The sequence below is a fragment of the Mesoplodon densirostris genome, chromosome 1 (assembly GCF_025265405.1).
Source record: "Mesoplodon densirostris isolate mMesDen1 chromosome 1, mMesDen1 primary haplotype, whole genome shotgun sequence".
NCBI classification, from domain to species: domain Eukaryota; kingdom Metazoa; phylum Chordata; class Mammalia; order Artiodactyla; family Ziphiidae; genus Mesoplodon; species Mesoplodon densirostris.
The window spans coordinates 8,153,916-8,181,361 of NC_082661.1; the positions used below are offsets into that span (position 1 = coordinate 8,153,916).

The 27,446-nt window shown below is 52.6% G+C and overlaps 1 long non-coding RNA gene across 1 annotated transcript in view; it reads left to right on the forward strand.

Moving 5' to 3' along the window:
- LOC132488698 (uncharacterized) overlaps nucleotides 1-27,446 on the forward strand; it is an 85,178-nt gene that overhangs the window by 33,818 nt on the left and 23,914 nt on the right. The window contains exon 4 of the long non-coding RNA XR_009531802.1: nucleotides 25,853-25,994. This is a non-coding gene — a long non-coding RNA (uncharacterized LOC132488698). The remainder of the gene's footprint in view (nucleotides 1-25,852; nucleotides 25,995-27,446) is intronic.

The following is a 27,446-nucleotide window of genomic DNA, read 5'->3' on the forward strand; positions in this document are numbered from 1 at the left end:
AATATGCTGCATGCTGTTTAGGAATCCAGCTTGTATCAGAAAGCCTAACCCAGACTGCCTTCAGAAAAACATGGGATTTTATTGGTGCCTGTAACTCAACTGTGTCAGGGATGGTTTGATCCAGGTCTCAAATGATGTAACCAGGACCTAGCTTCTCTCTCTTCCTTTCTTGGCTCTGGTTCCTTGATGTTAGCATATTCTCAGGCAGCTTCTTTCCTCCTAGGCACAGAATGGGTGCCAAAGCTCCTGGGGCTACATCCTTCCTTATTCGTGTCTAGAGGGAAAGGTTGAGACTCTTCTAATTGCTTTCTTATGGAAGAAGAGGCCTCGTTGATTTTGATTGGCTTGGCTACCCATTCCTGAACCAATTATTGAGGCCAGGGAAAGTGGAATTTGCTGATCACCTTGTGAAAATAAACCCCTGGTTCAGAAGACCAGGGAGTAACCCTCTGTGGAGTGGGGTCTGTCTCAGCCTGGCTAATTAATGTCCATACTAAAGCCACGTTGTCAGTGTGCTTTAGTTTACATGTATGTTTCTGGGGTTGGAGTTTTTGTTCTGAGTTGGTGCATTTGTTTGTCTGGTTTGCTTATAGCCCTGGTTTTTGCTTCTTTATTCTTTCAGCTGCAAAACTATTTTGAAGCTGGATTTAGATGGGAGTCCAACACAAAGCAGGTGTGATCAAGACAGATGAGATATTAATCAGTGTTTCGTGCTCTTGGATTTTCCCTCCTCTGTTCTAAAGGGCCTCAGGCTGGTGTGTCCTCTTGCTTCAGGGCCACTTGTTGCCTGAGGACCATGCCTGTCCCTGGCCTCTTGTTTAGCTCATTGAAGGGACTGGGAGGGGTTCTCCCAGAGGGCGGCCCGGGATGAAGGGTATGGCGACCGTGAGAGGAGGGGCTGGGAGAGTCCTTTCCACTGAGGGGCACTGTGCTGCGTGCCCTCCATTTGCTCTCTGTGCCCTTCCCATCTGCTCTGGGCCCCTGGAGGGGGACCCTCGGGGACTACCTCAGTGGGCTCACTGGCTTCCAGTTGGTTTGGCCAGTGGGGAGCACCAGCAGGAGATGTGGGAGGGAGGAGAGGCTGGGTGGTTATTCCCGGATCTCTCCCTCAGGGGTCTCTGAGGGTCTCAGTGTCTGTTCAGCAGCCCCTTTCCGAGTCTCTGTGCCCAGCTTCTGGAAGGGACTGCCTCCCCTCATACCATCGGTAGCCCTGGGTCTGCACTGGTTTCTCTACACATGGTCCATGGCTTTGTAAATGGTCACTTGGATGGGCCAGTGGTCTCCTGCCAGACCCCTGACTCATACAGGGGTGGCTTATGGGGTCCTGACAGCAGTGGGCACCTAGGCCCCATGCCCGTAGTGTCCTGAGAGGTGGCAAGGCTTTGCGGGGGGTGACCAACTACTACCCCTGGTCACCAGGTGCTTAGACTTGGCAAAGATGTCCCCCCCTGCCCTGCCCCATTTAGTATGGGGACAGGAAAGCTCCCTGCCCCTGGTGAACCCGCAACTCAGAGGCCTGGGGCCTCCCCACCTATTCTGCTGTACATACCCTCCTTGGGCCTTCGCAGAACCCCTTAGGATAGGGTTGTCAGAAAAAACAAAGGACACCCAGTTAAATTTGCATTTCAGATAAAAAATGAATAATATTTTAAGATAAGTATATCTCAAATATTTCATGGGATATACTTATGCTAATTTTTTGTTTGTTTGTTTATTTAATCTGGGCATCCTGTATTTTTATTTGCTAAATCTAGCAACGTAGTCTGAGAAGGGGCCCTAATATAATGACGGAGTGAATTTGCCATCACCCCAAGGGTGGGAGCATAGGGCGGGAATATAAGGTCAGGTTTAATTTGCTTTTAAAAAATACAAAGTGCCATTTCTTGGCACGTTGATCAGCGGAGTAAAATCCATGCTGAGCCCAGTAAAGCAGGGCTGGCTGGTAGAAGCAGGATGTGATTATGATGCCCTGTCCGCCGAGGTCTCCTCTTCCTTTCCCTCCTCGGGGTCCATGAGGATCTCAGGAGCCACCTCCCAGCCCCTGTGCCCAGATGGGCTCCCATAAATCCCGTCTGCGTTTCACGCAAAGAAGTCAAGCTGTCAATTACTTTATGATATTTGGTCTTACTGTTACTAGACCCTTTTCTCTCCCTGATTTCTGAAGTAACACAGTCATATTGAAAACTAGAAAATACAGAGAAAGATAAAGAAGAAATTACAAACTGTGTATTACCCTGCCATTTTGCATGTCCTTACATTGCATTTCCACATATTTTATATACGTACATGCTGTATCTTGAAGATAAAGCTTGGATCCTACACTACACACTTTTTTTTTTTTTTGCCGCACCACGAGGCATGTGGGATCTTAGTTCCCCAACCAGGGATCGAACCCACGCCCCCTGCAGTGGACGCGCAGAGTCTTAACCACTGGACCGCCAGGGAAGTCCCATCTACAAGCTGCTTTATCATTTGCTTTTCACTTAATAATAGAAGGGGATACTTTCCCATTATTGTTAAATATTCTCCCAAACATTAAGTTTACGTCTCTATCGTATTCTACCTTATTAATGGGCCACATTATTTTAATTTAATTGTTTTAAATTAAATAATTTAATTATTTTTAATTTAATTTGATTCAATTCAATTATTTTAATTTCCTTGGCCAAACAGAAGGTTTTTGTGGAATCAGTTCATTCATTCATTCACAACACCCCACCCCGCCGTGTCTTCCATGTTCTTGCACATGGAAGAACTTGAAGGTCCCAGGTGCCGACCTCTCTCCCTCCCCTGGTCCTTTCTTGGACAGATGCTTTCTCTGGCCCTGCAGTGGATGTGGTGCTTGGTGATCAGCATCCGCCTTCCCCGCCCAGCCCCGCCCCACTGGAGGTTGGTTCAGCAATGCCTTAGCCTTTTGAACTCTACCCCAGTCATCACCAATGATGAGCGCAAGGAGCCTTATTCCTCTGTGTGTTTTTGGAAAGCCATAAAAACTTCACTGTAAACATGTTAATAAAAAGCAGTGCGATGATTCATCCCCCACAGAGTTTACACTTCCGACTTTTATCCCATAGCTGCCTCCCCTGAGAAAATAAAATACACTTCTGATTAGCTGGGCTTTAAAGCACAAGCTGAGCGCTGGGCACTTTGAGATAAGGCGCTGTTCGGTGTAGGGAAGGGGCTGGGCTGTTTGTGTTCCTGGGCCGACGAGCCACATGGGGGCCTGTCCCCGGGAGGGGCCAGGAAAGAACACTGACCGTCCTGCCCATTGACCACCTTCTCATCAATGTCATGGACCTGATGGGACCGTATTGCCTTCGTGCTCCACTTCTGGGGGCACACTATTTCTTCTAACTCGGCATCCCCTTCCTGGAAGCACCGTGGTCCAGGGCCAGGGACCTGACCTTAATCCCAGGAGCCCAGGTTTGACTCCCAGCTCCACCTATTCCTGGTTGGGGCATGTCTGAGCCTCAGTCTCTGCATCTGAGAAATGGGCATAATAACACCTACCCCAAAGGACCAGAGTGAGAATTAAATGACATGCAGGTGCCCTGAGATCCTTATTCCTTCCCACCACCCTTCTCTCTCTCCTGCAGAACAACACTTCGTTGAGTGAGTCCTTCCTTTTCTAACCTCTGAGCCTCCGCCCTCTGTCCTGGTTTGTCCTCCCCCATTCCCCCTCCTCCCCTGCCTCTGAGAAGCAGATCCTGAGACCAGGACTGGAGGAAGGTTGCATATCTGGGAGACCATCCCAGACCAAACCAACAGGAGTGGAGACTTGGGCTGGGAAGGAAGTTGCTGCTGGGGGGTCTCTGGGAGAGTCAGCCTGAGATATCCCACGCGAAGAGCGAGGCTGCCGGGGCTTTACGTGCCCACCCCTGTCAGTCACCGAGCACTGCCCCCAGGGACTCCCAATTCCCACGGTGCTCTGGGCTTGTAGTGCTTGTGGCCATGGCCCCAGGCATGCCCAGTGGCCTGCACTGCCATGTTGTGGAGGTTAGTCCCTCTACTGGCTCAGGGAGGGCTCCAATCTTTGCATCTTTGCTTGGTTTAGCAAAGAAAGGGAAGAAAGAGTTAAGAAAGACCTGGAACAATGGCAGGGACCCCAGGAGCTGGGTGGGAGGAGACTCATAGAATTCAAGGCCTGCTCTCTTACTAAGCCCTGGGATTAGGTTTCCTTCCACTGTTCTCAGCAATTCTTTGATAATTGGCCTGTCTCAGCAGAGCTCAGGAGCATAGGGAAAAGGATTTTCCTTCCTGGGGCTGGAGTGTTGGCAGCGGTGGGGAGAGTTGGGTGGGCCTGCGGCTGACCTGGTTTCTCCAGCCTGCAGGGAACCTGAGACCACTTGCTGGAGACGCAGTGGGGGAAATGGGGACTCCTGCCCTGGGGGGACATCCGTGACTCCTAGTCTCACCCTGGGTGAGGCCTGGAGCCTCCTTTGCCTCAGCTGGTCTCTGGCTGTCCCAAGGAGCTTTAGGGGCTGGCACATGGTTTGAAGCCCAGAGGAAGTGTACCCTGTGGTCCAGGGTGCTGGGAGGGCCTCCCTCTTGTACCTCTAAACACACCTGCGTGGTCGGAGGGTGCCCACGCAGGGAAGCCTACAGGAGGCTGCACTGAGGGCGTGGGGCTTTGGGGGGGCAACGCTTTACCTACCTCTGAGGGTCAGCTGAGACTGGATGTGGCCTCAGCTGGCCAGCACTGTCCAAAGCCCAGGGCTTGGGCTTAGAGGACTAACCGCAGCCGTCTGAATGATGGGTGTGGTGCTGGGAGTCTTGAGCTCCTGGCAGCCCCGACCCCAGGTCCAGCAGCCGCCTGACCCAGAAGGGGAACTGGATGAGGGTGGGCAGCCATGGGCCTAGAAGGAGTGAGCTGGCAGGGGAGCTGAGGACACCCGGCCTGGGACTAAGACTGCTACCAAGATGGACTTCTAGCCCCCAGGGCGGCCTTGTGGGAGGAGAAGCAACATCCCTGGCATGACTGGGTCCCAGGGAGGAGAGCCTCCGGTGTCAGTGACCCTTGCCCAGGACAGGCGCCCCGGGCATCAGGCCAAATCGGGAAGGCAGCTGTGGTCTTCTCTTAGGTCCGGTGACCTGCTCCAGGTCACGCCTACCTACGATCCATCTCGGCTGTTCAGCTGCATCTTAACAACCTCCTGGTCTTCCTGACCTGGTTGAGGAAGATGTGCTGGTGTCCTAATGGTAATGACAATCATATTAACAATTCTGAAACAATAAATATGTAATAATGGTAATAATGACAACTCCCTTTTATTTACATGAACTTTAATCGTTTGCAGAATTCTTTCGCATGAATTCTCATTTAATCCTCATAAAACCTTAAGAAGTTGGTATTCTTTTCTCTGTTTTTATAAATGTAGAAACTGAGACCCAGAGAGGTTGAGTAATTTGCTCAAGGTCACAGAGCATGAAAATGGCAGAGCTGGTTCTTCCTCGTTGGCATGTTTGTGCCTCTCCTTGAAGTGTGTGTGCGTGTGTGTGCGTGTGCGCGTGCGTGCGTGTGTGTGTGTGTTTGTGAGACCATTGCAGCTCACTGCTCCAGTCCACTCTGGATCCTCTGAGACCCCAGCTCCCCTGGACACATCCTGGTCGAGGTGGCACTGAGAATATGGCTGCCAGATAAGGGCACTGAAGTCCCTGTTCCCTGACCTGGAGACCCACTTGGGCTGGACCCTGCTAAGGGACTGTCTCTAGCCACAAAGTACGAAGATTTGGGCTGTCCAGGAAATGTGAGGGGATGGGTGTCCGACCGTGCATTGGCCTTAGGGCCAGATCCAGACCGCAGCCCAGTTCAACGATTACCTGTCACCTGACGGAGGGTAAATGTCTTCCCCTTGTTCAGCCTGTTTTCTCACCTGTAAAATGGAGACTCATCTCTGGGAGGGAGGTGCAGGGAGTCCCTGAGGTAACAAATACGACAGTGTTTGCTGGATAGGAGACCTGAGTGCAGGAAGGTGTTGTCACCATTATAAAGTTAGACCTTATGACCATCTCGTGGAAAGTATAAACTTTGGGGTGGTTCTGCCCACCTGGGGAAGACAGGCTCTGAGCTGCCAGGTCAGTGCCTTTAGTCCCTGGGGTGGAGGAAGGTGTGAGGTTCCTGAGAGGGTGGGGTGGGGAGGGGAGGTCAAAGCAGCTGATGGAGCTGTGAGTCTGGTGGAAAACGAATTTCATCCAAAGAGATTGTGTTTGAATTTTGCCTTAACCTCAGTTGGAGCAGCAAAGGGGACAGTGTTAAAGAAGGCCAGTCTGATAGATGAAGGCGCACAGGGTGGAGACAGGGGAACTGAAATCCATTCCTAGATGTGTCCAGTATCAGAAAACCTCAGTGTAAATAGCCATTAAATTAAAGTGTGTGTGCTTGCTTTACAAGAGTCTTTCTTTCTAGATGAATTTAAAATGTGGTTCAATTTTGAAAAACATTTGACTGATGACTTTCTCAGAACACATCTCGTGGGTTAAGTTCGATCTGTCTACCTATTGACCCATCTATCCATCCATCCAGCAAGCTACCTAGACAGCTGCAAATATTCCTACATAAAAATATGTGGATAGATAGATGTGTGAAAACAGAATCTTTGCCTGTAAATGGCTGGGTCAGCGGCCTGAGTAACCTTATTCACATGACAAATGTAATCTTAATACATTTTAAATTTAGTTATTTAGGCATCAGTTGATTCCAGAAAGAAGTTGAGGAAGGTAAATGCAGAAGCCATGATCCGGTGCTTACAGTGTGGGGTCCTTAGAAGGTGAATCTGGCAGCCACGATGGTGGAGAGGGAGAGATGTTAGGATAGAGGAGATTGTCCCATCTGTCCCCGGGGCTGGGGGGGCACCAGCGGGACCCAGACTGGACCCTCACCTAGAGTTTCAGGCCTCGCCACAATGGGGAGCAGGGAGTCAGAAATCCCTTGTGGCTTATGCAGTCTGTGGCTCAGGCCTGGGTGTGTGTGGTTGGGTACTTGGACAAGAGTCTGTCGATCTGGGAATTTACCGCCGCATGATGACAGCTCCCGGTGAGGACCAATAGAAGGTTCCAAAGCCACCGTGGCACCAACAGGGGGACCGTGGGTGGCCTGGCGAGGGTGAGGACCTCGGGGGTGGGGCTCTCAGCCTTCCTTGAGGCTCAGGCCTCCCTTTCTGGCCTGCTTTTGGGGGTGGAGGTCAAGGACTCAGACGGAGAAATCTCTGTGGGCGTTGGGAGTGGGCGTCTGTAGGTCCGTGGTTCCCGAGTCTTTCAGAGGAGGTCCTGCCAGCCATTGCCAGAGCCAAGTCCAGAGCGGAGCCGGCAGCTGAGGGGTGAATGGGGCCCGCAGCCCAGAGGGGGCTGGAGACACAGATAGGGGTTCCTGAAGCTGGGTGCTGAAGACGGCCCAGGGAGAGGGCGCACTCTGTAGAGGGTCGAGGATGGACCATGAGGAAACCGCAACATTTAAGAGGCAGGTGCTGGAGAGGCTGCAAAAGAGGCTGGGAAGGAGCAGCTGGAGCGGAGGGAGATGGGGTATTCAAAGCCCTGCAAACCCAGGAGGAGGAATTTCCAGAACAGGGGCAGTAAGCGTCCCACAAACTGTGGATTGAATTTCCTCCCATCGCTTTGCAGGGGTGCTGGGGACCAGCTAGCATGCTTCTCATTCCTGGGCTCTGCAGGACCTGCCCAGAGAGACACAAGCAAGTATTTTCTTGGCTTGAAGCAGCAGCGGCAGGGACATTCCGTTCCCCTTTCTTCTGTCCTGAGCGCCTATGAGCAGCCTGTCTGCCCGGCGTGTTTGTCCTGCACACGTGCGTGACCAGTAGGGAGCCCGGATTGGCTGTCTAGGCATCTCTGGGGGATGCTCAAGGTCAGGACGAGAGTAGGAGAGGGGCCGTCCTCAGGGCCCAGAGGCAGGCAAAGCCAGGCTGGGGGTGAGGACCTCGCCCACCTGGAGGCAGGGAATTCCAGAGCAGGAGGAACTGGGGGGAGGGAGCTGTCAGGATGCAGCCCATTCTGGCCGCTGCTGCTGACAGCTGTTTTAGCACCATGCTGACTGCAGGCTGACAGGCCCAGGAACCCAGAGCCAGCTGTGCCCTGGGCCCGGCCTCTTCCCTGGCTGAGGCTGGTGGTTTCCGCGCGGGTGATCCCTGTCATTATCTGGGGCTGGGACCTCCTTCTCACCCCGGCTCTCAGGAGCTTTGAAGTCCAGGGCAGCCTACCAAGGCCTGGTTCTGGGTGGTTGCCTTGTGGCCCTGGCGCTGCTCTGGCCAACCCCTGAGGCTGTGTGCGCGTGCGTGCGTGTGTGCGTGCGCCCGCCTGTGTGTGCGTGTTGGGGGGACAGAGGTAGACGCAGCCCGGCTCTGGGGTGGGGAGGCAGCTCCCCTGCAGAAGCAGGACTGGGTCAGGTCCTCAGGTCACCCCACGAAGCCCCGTGCCCGGCTAGCATCCAGCTCTTCTCCGTGCCTCTGGCGTGGACTGTTATGAACGTGCTACGTGTGTCCCAGCCACTGACAGGTAACAGTGCGTGCCCAAGGGGGACCCGGGTGGCACGAATGTCCTCTGGGCCCTGGAAAAGGCCATGGTTTACCTTTCCCTGCCAGTGACAAAGGGCATGCATAAACATTTCTTAGCACACATTGGCAACATTTGGGGAAAATGTTCCTTTATAGAGCAATTCTATAGCTATTTCTCAATTGATCTTCATTGACCATCCCCATTTTACAGATGAGGGAACTGAGACAAAGAGAGGTTAAGTACCCTGCCCTGGGACACACACCCAGAAAGAGTTTGAGCTGGGAGTCAACCTGAGCGGTTGGGAGCCGTCCTGCCTGCCCAGGAGAGATTCAGCCCCGTCCCAGCCACACGGCCGCTCAGCTCTGCGGCCAATGTACAAGGTCCGACCTTGTCCCCACTTGGTGCCCTGAGCTCAGGAGCAATTTTCAGGAGTAGTTGAACTCTGTCTTCAGACTCCAGAGATCAGGCTCTGCTCTGAGCTGCCCGGTGGGCCACAGTGCTGAGCTAAAGGGCCGGCAGAGCCATTCCTGGGCCGAGGGTGCCCCTGGACAGGGACCAGACATGGGCACGGCCCATGGAGCCAGATCACTCAGGTTCAAATCCATGTTCTACCACTTCCAGTTGCATGATCTTGGGCAAGTCACTTAACTGGTCTGTGCCTCAGTTTCCCCATCTGTGAAGTGTAAATGTAGTAGCTTAGGGTTTTGGAGAGAAATACACCACCTGTGAAGCCTGGGACCGGTGCCTGGTGTAGGTAAGAGCTCACTCAGTCTTAGCTGTGATCCCACCTTGAGTCTTGGCACACCCACGCTTCTGTGGTTGGAACGGCTCTGGCCCTGCCCTCAGCCAGGTGGGTCCAGGCTTCACATCTTTTCAGGGAGGTCTTCCTTGAGAGAGGCTGTTCTGTTATTTTCTTCCTCAGCACATCCTCTCCGTTTCCTTCAGGACACTTATCACAGCTGGTAAGTATCTCATTTGGTGGTCTGTTTGACTTGCGTCTGTCTCTAAGCTCCAGAGGGTAGGGGTCTCATTGGTGTCTTTCACAGCTGAGTCCCCGGCGTTGGGACAAAATCAACCTTTGTGGAGTGAGTGAGCCTGGCAAGAGCCTGGGGAGGCTGCAAGCTGCCTGGATGTCCTGGGAAAATGCTGCCGTTAGGATTGTCCTTTTCTCCCAGAAAAGCCCATCTCATTCCTTTGGCTCCCAGCAGCGAGCATTTTGACCCCAGGACTCATCTTCCCCTGAATGTCCCAGGGGCTGCTGTGCTCTGGACTCAGAGCAGGGAGGGGCCCGGGGGCCTTGTGGATTTTCCGGGAAGATTGCTGCCCCTTGAGGCCCAGCTCCTACAGACCCAAGTCCACACTCGGGGCCTCTGCTTGTTCTACATGATCTGGGGAGGGGTCCCGGAGGACAGAGTTTTCCCAGGCACTTTGATCTCCCCCGTCCGGAGCCTCCATTCTGGCAGATTCTGGCCTCGCAGGGCATGAGTGTTAGCGAACGGGGGTTCCCGAGGCTGTTAAGATGAGCACCGTTTTCTCCACCATTTTTCTGGTGCTGAGGCAAGGTGCTGAGGAGTGAGGAACCAACCTTTACTGTAGGCCTGCTGAGCCTGGCCCAGGACAGGGTGTGGCCAAGCCATGTCTCTAAGCTTCTGGAGGCTGGGCTGAGCTTGCTGGAGGGGTGGGTGTTATCCTCCCATTCTCAGGAGGGTGCTGAGGCTCAGAGAGGGTAAGTAACTTGCCCATGGTCACAGAGGCAGATGAGGAGGCAAAATTGTAACACAGGCCTGACACCAAGAGCCATCCTCCTGTGCTCCCTGACCCCCAGGGCACCTGGAAACTCAGACAGAGAACCTGCTTCCTCGGGCCTTGAGGACCATGGAGTAGGTGGTGTTGGCATTATAAAGTACACAGCACTCACTCTCAGGCCTGTGCTTCTGCTGGAAGCCTGCTGGTGGGTGAGAGTATTCGGGGTTTATGCAAAGGAGTTGGCTCCAAAGGCCTCCTTGGGGGCAAAGGCCAGGTCTTGTTGGCTGTCTTGCTTGAGAGGAAATGATCCCTGGGAGCAGAGGTCCGTGAGTGGGGCAACACATGTCCTGGCCAGTGGGACGGTGGGGGAAGGCAGAGGGACTGGAGGCTTTCTAGGTCATTGTGCTCGTGGACCTGGCTGTGCTTACTAAGCTGTTGGAAGGAACTCCTTCCAGAGTTGACTCTAAAAATAGATCTATAAAAATTTCTGGGCACTGTTTAGAGTTGAAGCCCCAGGGGAGTCACATAAAGCTTTCATGCTGACAGCATGCAGGGGATCTGCAGCTGCTAAAGCACACGCCGGCCTCACGGGTCTGGAGATGTTTACGTGGGCGGTGGGGATTCTGGAGGGTCACTGGGCATGCATGGCTTTGCTGAAAGTATTTTCTCAGCTGCCGTTGTCTGGATCCAGAAAACTCTCAAGAGGCGCCAGTGGTAAGGTGTGATGCGGCGACACTGTGACTCTGGAGGTTGTGACTCCCCTGAGTCAGACCCGCAAGGTCGGGCAGGCCTGTGGGCTCGAGCCAGAAGGAAACCCTGGCTCCTGGCCAGTCTCACTTTTTGTCCTGTTCCCCATCCGTTGCCAACCTGCCCAAGGACAGCTCAGCTCGGTGGGCACCTGGCCCTCCTTGTCCTCAGGGCCACCCTCCTAATGCCTTGGACCACCAGGGTCCTGGTTGGGGGCAGTGTTCGGGTCTGCCTTGGCTTCTTCCTCCTAATTTTTCCAGGTGACCATGTAGGAAGCAGACTGTTCTGCCGACGATGGCCACCTCTCATTGGCATGCGGACGTGCTGCCTTTATGAAATCCCTGTGCCTTTGCTCTCTGACTTACCTGTTGGGGTGAGGCTGGCTGGGGGCTGCGGTGGAGGAAGGAGGGTGTAGGGGAGGAGATTGTGGAGCCCCTTGGTGCCGACCCCAGCGCCCTGGGCAAGGCACCTCCAGCGCTCCCACAGGTGCGGCCTCTGCTCCGAGCTCCGGACTTTTGAGTCCAGGCTTTGAAGCTGGCGAGCAGTTTGGCATCTACGTTGCCTCTGGTCCAGGGCGAGCTTCCTCACCTGCCTTGGGCCACATCCTGTGGGGTCTCTGACTACCTCAAGGGATTCCATAGAGGCTGCCTCAGTTTCCCCATCCGCCTGTTGGACTTTACAGTAGTGCCCACCCTCAGTGCCCTTGGGAGGTGAAATGTGATAAAGAACATTCAGGGCGGGGGAAGCTCTGATCCCGGCAGCCACCGGGCACCGTGTCCTCACTCCAAGCTCACACTGATGCCCTTTAATGATGTGTCTGCGCCACGGAGGCCCAGATCGGGAGGGGTGTGGGCATCCCCCGTGGCTTGGTGAGCACTGTCTCTGGGCACACCTGCCACACAGAGCGTGGGGTATTCCTGCATCATTCCAGCTGGATTCGAACCCTCTAAATGAACCTCAAGTACTATTTTTGTTTTTAATTTAATTAATTTATTTATTTATGGCTGTGTTGGGTCTTCGTTTCTGTGCGAGGGCTTTCTCTAGTTGCGGCGAGCGGGGGCCACTCTTCATCGCAGTGCGCGGGCCTCTCACTATCGCGGCCTCTCTTGTTGCAGAACACAGGCTCCAGACGCGCAGGCTCAGTCGTTGTGGCTCACGGGCCTAGTTGCTCCGCGGCATGTGGGATCTTCCCAGACCAGGGCTTGAACCCGTGTCCCCTGCATTAGCAGGCAGATTCTCAACCACTGCGCCACCAGGGAAGCCCTCAAATACTATTTAGCTACATTAATTCAGCGGTTGGTGCAGGGGTTGGTGAGCCCTGTACAACATGCATGTTTCTAACCTCAGTGGTGACCAGGGCTAGCATTTAACAGGCATTGATCATTTCGGCAGTGCTGTGAGCGGTGTCGGGTTAGTACTGGCCTAAGTTCTCAGGTGAGGACATGGAGCTTCAGAGACCGCATGGCTTGCTGAGGTCTCCTAGCACGTGCTCCCTGCAGCCTTTCCAGGCTGCCTCCTGGGAGGGCTTGTCACCTGGGCGTGGAGTTTGGAGACCCGGACAGCCCCTCCCCTGGACTCGGCTCCGTCTCAAAGCCTGCAGGGGGCAGGTGTGGGTTTTCCTTCCTGTTGCTCTGAATCCATTCACTGTGGGCCACTTGGCCACACAATGGCCTCAGTGGGGGACTGGACCATCCGCACTGGGGAAGGTGGTAGGGGTCAGGGGGTCATTCTGGGGTGGCCTCAGACCACATCCAGCACGGTCATGATGGGACCTTCATAGACACCCTCATGAGAGTTTTGGGCATCCTGGCGGCCCTGACGGCATCACTGCTCTGGGCTGGCTGCTGTGGCCTCAGCCTCCACCAGGTGGGACCCGAGGAGTGGGAGGCTTAGGAGAGCAGCTGTGGCCTGCAGCCTGCGTCCCCCTGGCAGCCTGGCAGCCTTGGGAGGGCATTTACACTAGCGAGCCTAGAGAAACAGAAATGTTTTGAAAGTAAACAACTTGATGCGGAAAGCACACTTGGTCAGGACGTGGGAAAGTGGCAGGTCACAGCACAAAAATGTCTTGTTTGTAAGCTGTACAAGGACAGGGCAAGATGCAAACACAGCTCTGCAGATGCACCTTTGACCCTGAATTCCCATGAAAATTATCCGGTCTGCGGTCACAGGGAAACAAAGATTCCTGATGGGAAAATGGGAAATGACACGGGCAAAGCATGTGTGTTTCATGCGGTCCCCAGGCCCTGGGATTGGGACAGCTTCAGAGGCCAAGGTCAGGTCTCAGCCTAGCCACCATAGGACAAGTTACAGCCCGTCTCTGAGGCTCAGTTTCCTGATCTGAAGAATGGAGTGATAACCGTACCTTATAGGGTTGGCCCAAAGCTAGAGGTGAAGTTGCATGTGAAGTGTGTACACAGTGCCGGCCCCGAGGGCCCCTGAATGTTGCTGGCACTGTCATTGTTTCCACGAGTCATGAGATCATTGCCATTTGGCACGCAGAGGTGGTGTGTGAGGCTGGGGGACCCTGGGCCCATCATTCCACTGAGAAGCCACCCCAAGCCTTGTGCCGGCAAGTCTTGGTGCATGCCAGGGTAGCCAAAACACAGGATGGTATCCGATGGAGGACCAGAAGGTCTTGGAGGCAGGAAGGGGCCCTTCTGTCTCTCTTGTTGCCCACAGCAGCCTGCCCAGTACCGGAGTAAGTGCTCAAGAACTGAGTGCTGGAGAGGGACTTCCCTGGTGGTCCAGTGGTCAAGACTCCGCACTGCCACTGCAGGGGGCGCAGGTTCTATACCTGGTCGGGGAACTAAGATCCCTCATGCCACGTGGCCAAAAAATAAAAAAAATGAAAATATCTGTGTGCTGGAGAAATGAACAAATGCGGTGACAGATGCCCAGCAAACCCACGTGTGTCAATCGAGCCTTTTCACTGCCCTGGGATGTCATCGCCTCTCATCTTCAGCCTGCTCCCATGACTCCAGCAGGCTTGCTCAGTAGGGAAGCTGTTGGCACACAGCTTTGCCAGCTCCCCACTTTCTGCACACCTCACATGCTATGAGACTCGGGGGGGCACTGAACCCCTTTAACAAAGAAGGGGTGTGTGGGCCTGTCTGAGTTAAAATAAGGAGGTTGTCTGCACAAGCCAGCCCAGCTGGGTGGAAGAACTCAACTATCCCCAACGGTTGGAGCTGCTTGGTGTGGGGAAGGAGAGGCACAATGGCTCCTGGACGGGGGTGACACAGTCACAGTGACTGCTTTGGCCTGCATTGTGTTCCCCCCAAATTCATATGTTGCCTCCCTAACCCCCAGTGTGATGGTATTTGGAGATATCTTTGGATATCTTGCAGGGCGTGAGGGTGGAGCCCTCAGGAATGGGATTAGTGCCCTTGTAAGAAAAGACACAAGAGAGATGACCTCTCTCTCTGTCATGTGAGGACACAGTGTGAAGGTGGCCATGTGCAAGCCAGGAAGAGGGCTCTCACCAGACACTGACCACACTGGAACCTGGATCCTGGACTTCCAGCCTCCAGTACTGTAAGGGATAAATTTCTGTTGTTTAAGCCACCCAGTCTCTGGTATTTTGTTCAGCAGCCTGAGCTGACTAAGATAGTGACCCTCCAGGAGAGAATGGGAATGGCTTCTGCTCTGGCGCTGGGGGCTGGTAGAGTTGCTTTGACTGTGGGATCTGAGACATCGTCTTCCTCACCTCTCAGAGGGACAGGGGGCAGTGCCCTCCAACAGACGCTGGCCTGCCCTTCCTCCAGGTGTCCGACTAGTCTGTAAGGGGCTCTTGGTGACTGTGTCCACAGCAGGAAGTCCTCAGTCAGGGCCAGGCAGGGCAGAGAACTTGGTGAGGGGCGCCCTGGGCCATGGCAGAGGAGTACCATGATGGTTGTGACAACTAGGACAAAGGCTGCAGGAAGTCTGAGATGCTGGATGGGGGGCAGCATCAGGAAGGAAAGTGTGGCCTGGGAGTGGGGGGGGGTACAGCGGGGGAGGGAGGAGTACCTGGATAGGGCCAATTGAGAAGGACCCCTGGACACATGGTGGGAAGTACAGATCTGGGAGAAAGCTGCCTTCCTGTCAGTTAAACAGGGAGTTTAGACTTGGAGAAATAACAAAGAATATGCAAATAATTTGTTTTTTAAATTATTATTTTACTATGAGATACTTAGACATGAAAAAGAGCTGGGGAGAGGAATATGGGAATAGGATGAGTTAAAATATGACAATGTACACTGTCGTTACCAATGTTCATCCATTTTTTGGGATAAATGCTCCCTAGATTGCTGGTAGCCTTTGATTGATTTCCAGAGTTCTAAACAGTTTAATTCTGACAATTTCTGCCAGGGTCCTCATTGCCTTTATGGAGGAGGGGCTTTCAGACATCCTTATTCTCTCATTTTCACTGATGTTACCCTCTCATTTTTGTTTCTGTATGAAGAATTTCCTTTAACATTTCTTGTTGTGCAGATCTGCTGGTAATGCATAATGAATTACCTCAGGTTTTGCATGTCTGAAATTTGCATGTGTTTATTTTACCTTCATTTTTTTTTTAAGGTTTTTTTTTTTTTTTTCTGTGGTATGTGGGCCTCTCACTGTTGTGGCCTCTCCCGTTGCAGAGCACAGGCTCCGGACGCGCAGGCTCAGCGGCCATGGCTCACGGGCCCAGCCGCTCCGCGGCATGTGGGATCCTCCCGGACCGGGGCACGAACCCACGTCCCCTGCACCGGCAGGCGGACTCTCAACCACTGTGCCACCAGGGAAGCCCTTTTTTTTTTTTTTAAGATTTTTGATATGAACCATTTTTAAGGTCTTTATACTTGTTACAATATTGCTTCTGTTTTTATGTTTTTGGTTTTGTGGCCACGAGGCACGTGGGATCTTAGCTTCCTGACCAGGGATCAAACCCACATCCCCTGCACTGGAAGGTGAAGTCTTAACCACTGGACTGCCAGGGAAGTCCCTGCCTTCATTTTTTTTTTTTTTTTCTTTTTTGCGGTACGCAGGCCTCTCACTGTTGTGGCCTCTCCCGTTGCGGAGCACAGGCTCTGTATGCACAGGCTCAGCGGCCATGGCTCACGGGCCTAGCCGCTCCGTGGCATGTGGGATCTTCCCGGACCGGGGCACAAGCCCATGTCCCCTGCATTGGCAGGCGGACTCTCAACCACTGCACCACCAGGGAAGCCCCCCTGCCTTCATTTTTGAAAGATATTTCACTGGACATAGAATTCTAGGTTGACAATGCCCCCTCCTCCCCCAACCCCAGTATTTAAATATATAATTCCATTGTCTGCTGTCATTTTAATTTTTGTTCCTCTGTACATTATGTGTCTTTTTCTCTGATGGCTTTTAAGACTTTACTCACCTCTTCTCAACAATTTGATTATGTTTTTGTCTTGCTGTGGTTTTCTTTATATTTATTCTGTTTATTGAGCTTGGATCTGTGAGTTTATTTTTCATCAAATTTGGAAAAATTTCAGCCATTTTATTTCTTGAAATACTTTTTCTTCCCTCTGTCTGGGGCTCCAATTACATACATGTTGGGCCACTCGATGTTATTTTACAATGTTTTATTTCTCTGTGCTTCACTTTAGATAATTTCTGTTGTTATGTCTTTAAGGTTACTGGCCATTTTTTCTGCAGTGTTTAATCTGTGTTACTCTCGTTCAATTTATTTTTCACTTGCATTTTTTTGTCTCTGGAAGTTTGTTTCTTTTTTGTATCTTCCATTTTTCTTCTTATCATGTTCTTATTTTCCTTTTGAGTATTTGGAATATATTTATAATAGTGTTTTAGAATCTTATTTAAAAATTAGTACACAATCAAACAAACTTTTGATATATTTATATGAATTTGACACACATATAGATTTGTGTAACCCTCACTGCAATCAGAATACAAAACAGTTCTATCACCTCAAAAATACTTCTTCATGCTACCTCTTTGTAATGATTCCCCACTGCTCCCTTAAGCCCCCGGAGACCACTTATCTGTACTCTGTCACTAATTTTGTAACAAAGTCTTTGTTAGAATTTTGTCTTTTTGAGAATGTCGTACAAGTAGAATCATAGAGAATGTAACCTTTTAATATTGACTTCTTTCACAGTGTAATACCTTTATAATTCATCCAAATTATTGCATGTATCAGTAATTAAAAAAAAATATCATTGAGTACTGTTCCATTATATGGATACACTAGAGTTTATCTGTTCACCTGTTGAAGAACATTTGGGTTGTTTCCAGTGTTTGGCTGTTACAGATAAAGACGCTATGAACATTCATGTACAGGTTTTAGTGTGAACGTATGTTTCCATTTTTCTAGGGTATATATATCTAAGAGTGAGATTGCTGGGATGGGTAGCGTATGTTTAACTTTAAACAAAACTATTTTCAAGTGTCTGTACCATTTTGTATTCCTATCAGAAACATATGAGACTTCTCGTTGCTGTACTCTCACTGGCATTTGGTATTGTCAATATTTTTTATTTTTGCCATTTTGATAGGTGTGTAGTAGTATCTCATCATGGTTTTAATTTGCATTTCCCTAACAGCTAATGGTGCTAAACACCTTTTCATCTGAATATTTGCCTTCTGTATATCTTCTTTGGTGAAGTGACTGGTCGAGGTTTTGCCCATTTTTTATTTTGTTTTTCTTACTGTTGGATTTTGAGTTTTTGGTATATTTTGGATAGAAGTTCTTTATTGGATATGAGATTTGCATATTACTCCTAGTCTGCAGCTTGTCTTTTTATTCTTTTACTTGTGTATGTTAAAGAGCAGAAGTTCTTAATTTTGATGAAGTCCAAGTTGTCATTATTTTCTTTTATGTATTTTGCATTTTGTGTCATGTCTAAAAACTCCTTACCTAATTCAGGTGCTGAAGATTTTCTTCCATGTTTTCTTTAAAAAATTTTGTGTTTTACATTTAGATCTCCATCACATTTATACTCCATTTTGTTTTGTTTTGTTTTTAATAAGGAGTATGTTTAGATCAACTTAAAAAAATATTTTTTGCCCATGATGTCCAGTTGTTCTAACACCATTTGCTGAAAGGACTATACTTTATCCATTGAATTGCCTTTGCACTATGTCAAAAGTCTATTGGCCATACTCGTGAGAGTCTATTTCTAGATGCTCTATCCTGTTCCATTGATATATGTGTCTATCCCTTCACCAATATCATGCTGTCTTGATTAATGTAGGTTTTTAGAAAATCTAAAAATCAGGTAGTGTGGCTCCTCCGATTTTATTTTCTTTTTCAAAATTTTGGCTTTGCTAGTTTCTTGGCCTTTCTATTAAAAATTTAGAATCAGTTTGTCTATAACTACCAAAAAATCATGCTGGGATTTTGATTGGAATTGTGTTAAATCTGTAGATCTGTGTAGGGAGAACTGACATCTTTGTGAGTTTTCCAATTCACGACCATGCTGTCTCTTGATTTATTTAGGGCTTCTTTGGCTTCTTACATCAGCTTTTATAGTTTCTAGCACACAGATTCTATCCATGCTCTGTTATATATATGCGGCTGTGTGTGCTGAATAGTCTAACAAGAAGCCTTCTGTGGGTATGATCCTTCCTTCTAAACAATCCAGGGCATAGCAGAGGGATCCCACACTCACTCGGGTTCTGTGTGCCCGACTGTGAGCCTGGAACTGGAAGACACTGGGAACACCAGACGAGTGGGACTTGGTCCCTGTCCTTGAGGAGCTCAGATATTCAGCCCTTGTGTGAGATCCTTATTTTATGAGTCATCAGAGTGATTAGTTTTATGGAACGTTGCTGTGGGTTGGCAGGACTCCCCTCTCTCCGCTCCTGAGGGAATATCTAAACCATGGGAGGAAAGTGGCACTCCTTCTGTCACATCTTATCAGTACGTTTAATTAACCACAGGCAACGTTTGCCAACATGAATTCCAGACTGGGAGCGCGGAGTGAAGTGTTCTGGCAAATTCTTGGCCGCACGAGACTCTAACAGCTTGCTCTGGATGGCCCCAGATGGGAAGAGTCTGTCCCTTTGGGCTCTCCAACTGGTGAGGCGCTCCTGCCCACCATTCCTCACATAGGCTCACTGGTTTGCAGGAACTCATCCTTCTAGGGTTGTCACTGTCCCCTTCCGGGGGGCCTGGACATCTGACACTGCAACGCAGTCCTGCTCAAGGGTTTCCAGCCTGAATCCTGGGCAGAAGCAGCGTCTTGCCTTCCTGTGCCTGACCGTGAGTGAGGGACAGTTTCCTCATTGGCGAGGCTCTGCCTGTGTTCCTCCTAGCTGCTCAGCCTGGCTCGATGTATAAGGAGAGAGGAACGCAGTGCCCATGGTAACCCCTGAAGGTTGGCTACTGTTGCATCTCAAATTGAACCATTTCCAATAGTCTTTCAGCAGACTTGACTTAGTAGTTTTGGAATCTGTGGATTCCATCTGGGCAAAGTCAGAGAGCCCACAAGGGGCCCTGGGCTCTATGGAGTCAGCCTTGCTGGCCGGCCTGGGCCGCTGTCTTCGGGTGTGGCGAGTGCGGAAAAGTGATGAGCTGTATCCGTGAGTGGGAACGAGCCCTCCGTGGTGGAGAGGAGGGGTCAGTGGTGAGAGGACTCATGACGTGGAGGGGAGAGGGCCTCAACTGCACTCTGGGAGGGGAGTCCAGCCGTGAGTGATGGGAAGGGAAGGACTGTGCCTGGTCCAGCCGAGGCCTTGCAGGCTGCAGACCCACTCCCCACCAGTGTGTGACCCCTGCATCATCTAAACCTCATCTGCAAGCAGAGACCTGGTGCCTGCCAGAGCTTCTGTTTGGGATCCAAACCAATGTGAGAATGAGTCCAGAGCTGGGGGTCCACACAGAGAGTGAAGGCTGACTCCACTGAAGGCTGATTCAGGCAGAATCAGTTAAGGCTTTTCACTTCAAGAACCAAAAAAGCCAGCTCAAACTGGTTTAAATGATGAGTGAGTGAGTGAATGAAGGAAGAAATGAATAAGGCCTGGGGGGCAACATCCGGGCACCAGGCACATAGCCAACTCCTGTCGGAGGAGAGGCCGGGCCTGAGCAAGGGCCAGCTTCAGCGGGGCCCGCGGTCATGGAAGGCTCCAGTTCTGTGGGGCACTGGTCTGGAAGGTCTGGAAGCCCAGGAGTCAGGCTGAGGCCGGGCCCCACCCGCTGCCAGGGCAGCTGGGACAGGAGAGAAGCTTGGGCCACTCAGGTGTTTAGGGCTCACCTCTGGAGCAACATGATCTGGGGTTTTGGGCGACACCGGTTCTTAGGAAGGACGGATGAGCCCGACATTCATTCATTCACTGTACGCTTTTTATCTTTTCTCCCAGGCAGCAGATATCCATGAAGGTGGCATGTCAGGGGCTGTGACAGGCCGACCACATCCCTGACTGGCCCCGTGGAGTTCGTAGCCTGGAGAGGGAAACAGAAAAACCAACAGGCTCTTCCCTCCCAGAGTGACCGGGGCAGCATGGGGGGCGCGAAATGCAAGGAGCTGAGAGAGAGAAGGGAGGGGCACCTGTCCCTGTCTGGCGGTGGTCAGAGAGGGCTGCCTGGAAGAAGTGGTACCCAGGCTGAGACCTGAAAGGCCTATGGCAAAGAGCAATGTGAAATAGGAGGGGAGGGGTGTCCGAGGTAGCGGGAGAGGCTTCTGCCAGGCCTAGAGGCAGGAGAGAGTAGGCGAGGATCTCGGGGAGCAGCGAGGAGCCCGGTGTCTTGCTGTGCTTTGGGTCCTGGCCCTCCTCCCCAGCCCAGGTGATGGAATTCTGTCCCTCCTCTCTCCATGGTCCTCGCTGCTGACAGTCTCTCTCCTGGTGCCCATGGCCTCGGGCCTGGGGGAGGCTCTGCTGTGGGGCTTGGGGCATCAGAAGCACGGAACCAAGGGGGCCCTGACTCTGGGACTGAAATCCCTGGTGTGTCCTGGAGGCCGCCTCAGCCCGAGCATCAGCAGCCTCTGGACAGGGCCCAGTCTTGCAGAGCCTGGAACAAACACGGCACGTTTAGAAGGATGAAGGCAGCTGGAAGGATGAAGGCAGGTTTCTGGGATTATACATTTGAGAACCCAGACATGACAGCTGTCCTGCCTTAATTCCAGGACGGCAGAGGGAGAGGGGAGATTCCAGCCGGGCATGCATGTGGGTGCCGGCTGGGGCAGGGGCCTCTCAGTGGCGGGCCCCGCCTGCCAGCGACTTGGCTGCAGAAGAAGAGCAACGGGGTTTATTTCCCTCCTGACACTCGGCTGGGGCGCCAGTGATTCCACCTGCCCCTCACTCGGCCGAGCACCTCGGTGCAGATGAAAGAGGGCGATGCATCAAACAGTCACAAGCTGCACGGCCCGGAAGGGGGTGCGAGGGTGGCAGGCGTCCTGCCCACGGCTCCTGCCAGCCTCGCAGCCTCGCTGGCTGAGGATCAAACAGCGCAGACGTGGCCCGGGAAGCAGAGTGGTGGGCAGGTGCCTTCTCAAACGCACGCGGCCCCCCAACACCTGAAAGCGAGCTCCGGGAGTATCAGAAACTGACTACAAATGAACATTTCTCCGTGATGAGCGGCCTTGTGCCTGGGAGGTAAGAAGGTTCTCATGAACGCAGGTCCTTTTCCAAGCAGGAAGGAGCGGTTTTTACATTTTTGCCCTCTTCCGCATCTCTCTGAAGCTTAAGACCTGCTGCGTGCCAGGCAGGGGGAGGAGGTGTCAATGTCTGTTTGACCATCTACAGCATTTAGGGAGCTGCCAGCAGGAAGGACGGGGACTTGGTGATGCCTGCTGATGCTGGGCTTCATGCTGGGTCAGCTCAGAGGGTCCTGTTCCCGTCAGCCGTGCAGCCCATGCATCTCCCCAGGGCACCTCCGTGGCCAGGCGTGTGGCTGGCCTTTGGCAACATGAGCTCAGATTTGCTTTCTTTTGCTGCGGCGCTTCTGAATGCTCCTCCGTGAGCCTGTCTGCTGCACCAGCCCGAAGCGGGAGGATTTGACAGGGGAGGTGACAGGGCTGCCGCTGCAGGTTGGGCGCTGGGAGACTGTACACGTGGAGGGGCCACTGGCAATAAATCTTGGATGGAGTCAGCAGTGGACTCGCTTGGCAGGCAGGGCTGGGTGAAAGGAGGCTGGGCAAGGACACAAGGAGCAGATCTCAGCCCAGGCTCTGCAGTATTTGTATTGAGAACTGTTAGGCGGAGCTCCTTTAAAAGGATGTAGAGGGAGTTGGCGTTATCTGGCAGATACCACAGGGCTTTACCAGCAAGAGGTCAGGGGAGGGAGGTCATGAGGTGTGAGCGGGGCACCGCTCTCTGATCTTCTTTAGGCCGGAGCTGGGAGGTCAGAGGGCATCTCACGGACGCCTCAGGGAGCTGGATGCAGTCTTGGTGTGAGTGCAGATCTGGCCCCTCCGCTTATTAACTGGACAAGTGGCCCAGGTGACTTGAGACTGGGTTTCCCCATTGCAGGACTGTGTATGGTAAATAATAATAGTGCCTCCTGTGTGCCAGGCCCTTTGCACATCACATCTCACCTCATGCGATCATCGAGTTCATTAGCTCCCAGAGCCCAGAGACCAGGAATCTGGACCGACTTTGTCTGGCTCTTTGCCCGGCACCGTGTGGCTCTCATGTGTGTGACCACACCCAGCTCTGCACTTTACATGCAGTAGGTGCCCAGAGATGTTAGCAGGAACCGTCGCCCTCCTTCCCTCCCCGAAGCCTCTCTTTCCTCCACCCTCTGTGTACGCTCAGTACAGCACACACCTGTCTCGGCCTCACCTGTGTGCGAGGCTGGGCTCCCTTCCTGCAGGGCAGCCCCGTTGTGGGAAGCTGCTCCCCACCCCCTGGCTGCAGCCCCGCAGAGTGTGGCCACGTAGTGAGCTCGTGCTAACAGAATGTGAGTGGAAGTGACACACGTCAGTAGCTGACGGGGTTAACAAGTGGGTGTGCTGGGGGCAGGGAAGGGAGTCTTTTGATGGGTGCTGTTAGCGCTGCATGATGAAGAAGTTCTAGAGAACTACGGTGCAACAGTGTGCATACAGTTACCCGCCCCGAACTGTGCACTTGAAAATGGTTAAGAGGGTACATTTTATTCTGTGTATTTTCACCACAGTAAGAACAAACCCCTCAAACCAGATGTGCTATCTCTAGAGAGAGGACTCTAAGGGTGGATGGAACCCGGGTCCCTGAAGGAGCCTGTGGAAGGCCACCGGGCCAGGAACATCGACATTGGATGTGAGTGAGTGAGATGTTAATTGTTCCTCTGTTAGGTCACCAAGATTCTGGGCTTATCTGTGAGAGCAGCTAACATTGCCTCAACTAATCAAGGGGGCTTCAGAGATAAAGACCGAAGGCCTCCCTTCCCTCTGGAGTTCACAGGATAGGAGGAGGTGGCAAACATAAAGGCTGTAACACAAGGTGGGTGAGCACCTTCAGAGCACAGGCAAGGACATGGGGGAGCCAGAGGCAGGGAGGACTCCTCGGGATCAGAGAAGAATTCAGGGAGGACGTGTCCAGGACGAGGACATTTCAGAGGTGGTAAAGGAGAAGACAGGCCACTTGGGAAGGGACCCCACTCTGAGCAAAGACCTGAGAGCCGAAGTCCATGCCAAGTGTCCGAGGACCTGGGGGCGTGAGTGGCGGGGCCAGGCCGGGCAAGACTGAAGAGTGTGGGCTTGGCTTTGTAGGCAGTGGGAGCCACAGAAGGCTAATGAGGGAGAGCATGACAGATACACTGTGCTTCAGGCAGGCCCGTCCGGTCAGCCATGCAGGGATGCCTGGAGCAGATATTAGGTGGGAGAGATGAGGAGGAAGGTGGGGGATGGAGGGGAGAAGTTCAGGAGGGTGGAATCCCAGAACCGGAGACAAAGAGGGGCAGTGGTGGAGGGGAACAGTGGTGCGGGGAAGCCTCCCTCCCTTCTCGCAGGCTGCGCCCTGGATGTGGGGGGAGGCACCTTTCGTGCAGATGGGGAGCCCAGGGGAGGAACAGCGGGCTGTTGGGTGAGACAGTCCCAGCTTGTTGACCCCAAGGTGGACAGTGGCCCTTCCCACGGTCTGAGTCCAAGTGCTGAGAATCAGCCCCCCAGACTCTGACCTTCTGTTTGAAGGGTCTGGAGCCTGTCACTGCCAGGGGTACCGGAGGGCCCCCACAATGCCTGTGACAGCCCCACCCCCATGTCTCCTGTCCCATGGGTACCCGGCGGATGCTTCCTGGGGCTGATGATGGTTTGGGTCGGGGCGACTGCAGTCTGAATGTGCAGGACCATGAGGTAAAGCAAAGTGATGCCGTGAACACATGTACTCAGAGAACTTATATGGTTCTTGCGTTGCCTTGAAAATAAATCTATAGGATTTGCCTTGCTTTGTGGCATTTAAGAGAAATCTACCTTGCAAATGGGTTTCAAAAATAACCTGTCTCACAGCTCTGTGTCATGCTCACCTGTGGGGATGGGGTGTGGAAGTGTGTGCGTGGCCTGGAGGTCTGGGCCTGAGACTGGCTTCGGTCACAGCGGGAGGGACATGGCAGGACTTGGAGGTGTCTGCTGTGCCAGGGGCTTAGGCCTGGAGGGTCAGAAGCCAGGGGAGACAGGCATCTTTAGTGGGTGGAGGGGCTCCTCCGGCACAGCGAACCCTCAGCCTCAGATGTGCCCCCGCAGGGCCCCGTCGTGGTCCCCTGACCCTGTTGCCAGGGCCTCCTTGTTCATCAGTAACCATGGGGACTTCCTTTCCAGCATTCCCGTGGGGACACCGGCGATTCCCCACAGCCTCAGCTGTAGAGGTGGGAAGTGGAGTCTGCCTGCCCTCCCAGCAAGCACAGGAGAGGTGATGGACAAGCCTCTCGGACTGAAAAAACCGTTTCAGACTGAGACCGGCTTCTTCCCAGACCCCTTCCTCCCCCTGTGCCCTCTGGCTGGGGCAACGGCCCCCATCTGCCCGAACATGAAGTCAACCCAACCCTCCATCCTCCCCACGCCCACGTCCACGTCCACTCGGTCACGTGGCCTGCTGATGCCACCCCGGAAACCCCCCCTGAGTCTGTTCCATCCTCTCCTTGCCCCCAGCAGCTCTCCCCTGGGCTATGGAAATCTCTGAACTGGTCACCTGTGTCCAGCCTCTCCTTCCTCCACCATCTCCGGGAGGATGGTCCTGAAACCCATCTGCCTGCCTGGTCATCACACTGATGCTTAAAAAGTTCCCTTGACCCCTTAATGTCTACAAGACGAATTTTAACGTTCCCACTTTATTCATGGTGTCCCAGGCCCTTGTGCAACTCCATGTGTCTTCACATGGCACTCTTTCTGCCAGGAATACCTTCACCTCTCCCACTCTCTTTGTCTGGGAGGGTGAATCAACTGGCCTGGCAACGGTTAGGGCAGCAATGCCAGGGTAGATGGCACCTTCGCGTGAGTGACACGGTGGCATGCCATTGGGTAAGGGGTTTGATAGGTGAGTGCTTTTTCGTGTGTGATGTGTACCCCTTGGCATGCGCAGCCTGGCTTCTGGGAGCGTTCTGCGGCAGGACAATCTTCCTCCTGCGCCCAATCTGGGCTGCGGCCCCTGGAAAGTGCATCATTCCTCCTTGGATGTCTAACCTGCAAGCTGGGCCTACGCCCGGGCTCTGGCTCCCTGCGGAACGTCTAGTCACACCAGCAGCACCGCCCAGCATGAGCCTTTGAGAAATGCATACGTAAGCACAACTTTATGGACCTGCTGGGCTGGCAGGTGCGGGAATCTGAATGATTGCAATTTGCACAGGTTGACCCTCAGACAAGCATATGGCACCAATTATTTCTTGGTGAGCAGCTGTACCAGTCTTTTGTAGCCTAATCACGGGGAGTTTGGGGAACAAGCCTCTGAGAAGGCTTTGGCTGGGGAGCTTTTTCAGCTGGCTCTGTCTTTCCAGCCGCTGTCACGCAGTGGGCACGAAGAGACCTCAGCCAGCTTCCTGGGGCCTGATGACAGCCAAGCTGCAACTCTTCCGGCGGCACCATGATGCTCCATGCCAGGCACCTGGCCTCATCTCATCCTCCCTGCAGCACTAAGAGGTAGATACTTTTATCCCTTATGAAAGATGGGGACCTTAGTGGTTAGCAAGGGGCCTCCCAGGGGCTCGTGGCAGAGCTGGAATTAAACCTGGGCGTGTCTGACTCCCAGACTCTTGCCCTTCTGCCGCTGTGTCTGTCCCTGAGGAGTCAGGGGTGAATGCCTTTTTTTTTTTTGCGGTACGCGGGCCTCTCACTGCTGTGGCCTCTCCCGTTGTGGAGCACAGGCTCCGGACGCGCAGGATCAGCGGCCATGGCCCACGGGCCCAGCCGCTCCGCGGCATGTGGGATCTTCCCGGACTGGGGCACGAACCCGTGTCCCCTGCATCGGCAGGCGGACTCTCAACCACTGCGCCACCAGGGAAGCCCGTGAATGCCTTTTGAACCTAGCTCCTTGCCTGTCTCTCCCACCTCATCCCCAGCCACCGCTCTCAGACACCCTGTGTTCTAGGTGCGTTGAGCTTACATCCAGGGAGTGCAGAGCAGCACAGACCCTGTGTCTTTTAGGTCACATGGACAACCAACGCGTGCTAGAGGCTGTCTCTGTGTCAGCACGTGGCAGACTGCAAACATGGCTGTGGTTCTTTCCCTCCCCCCAGATTCACACCTCCTTGCCATGTTACTTTGGGAGCTCTCTCATTCTTTTTTTTTTTTTTTTTTTGCAGTACGTGGGCCTCTTACTGCTGTGGCCTCTCCCGTTGTGGAGCACAGGCTCCGGACACATAGGCTCAGCGGCCATGGCTCATGGGCCCAGCTGCTCCGCGGCATGTGGGATCTTCCCGGACTGGGGCACGAACCTGCGTCCCCTGCATCGGCAGGCGGACGCTCAACCACTGCGCCACCAGGGAAGCCCCCCCACCTTTTTTTTTTTTTTAAGTTACTGCATTATTTTATTTTTGTTTTTTTATTGACGTATAGTTGATTTACAAAGTTGCGCCACTCTCTGCTGTACAGCAAAGTGACTCAGTTATACACATACAGACATTCTTTTTTGTATTCTTTTCCATTATGGTTTATCACAGGATATTGAGTATAGTTCCCTGTGCTCTACATTAGGACCGTGTTGTTTATCCATCCTATATATACTAGTTTGCATCGACCAACCCCAAACTCCCAGTCCATCCCTCTCCCTCCTCCCCTCCCCCTTGGCAACCACAAGTCTGTTCTCTACGTCTATGAGTCTGTTTCTGTTTTGTAGATAAGTTCATTTGTGTCATATTTTAGATGCCACATGTAAGTGATATCACATGGTGTTTGTCTTTCTCTTTCTGACTTACTTCACTTAGTATGATAATCTGTAGTTTCATCCATGTTGCTGCAAATGGCATTATTTCATACTTTTTTATGGCTGAGTAGTATTCCATTGTGTATATGTATCACATCTTCTTTATCTATTCATCTGTCGATGGACATTTAGGTTGTTTCTATGTTTTGGCTATTGTGAACAGTGCTGCT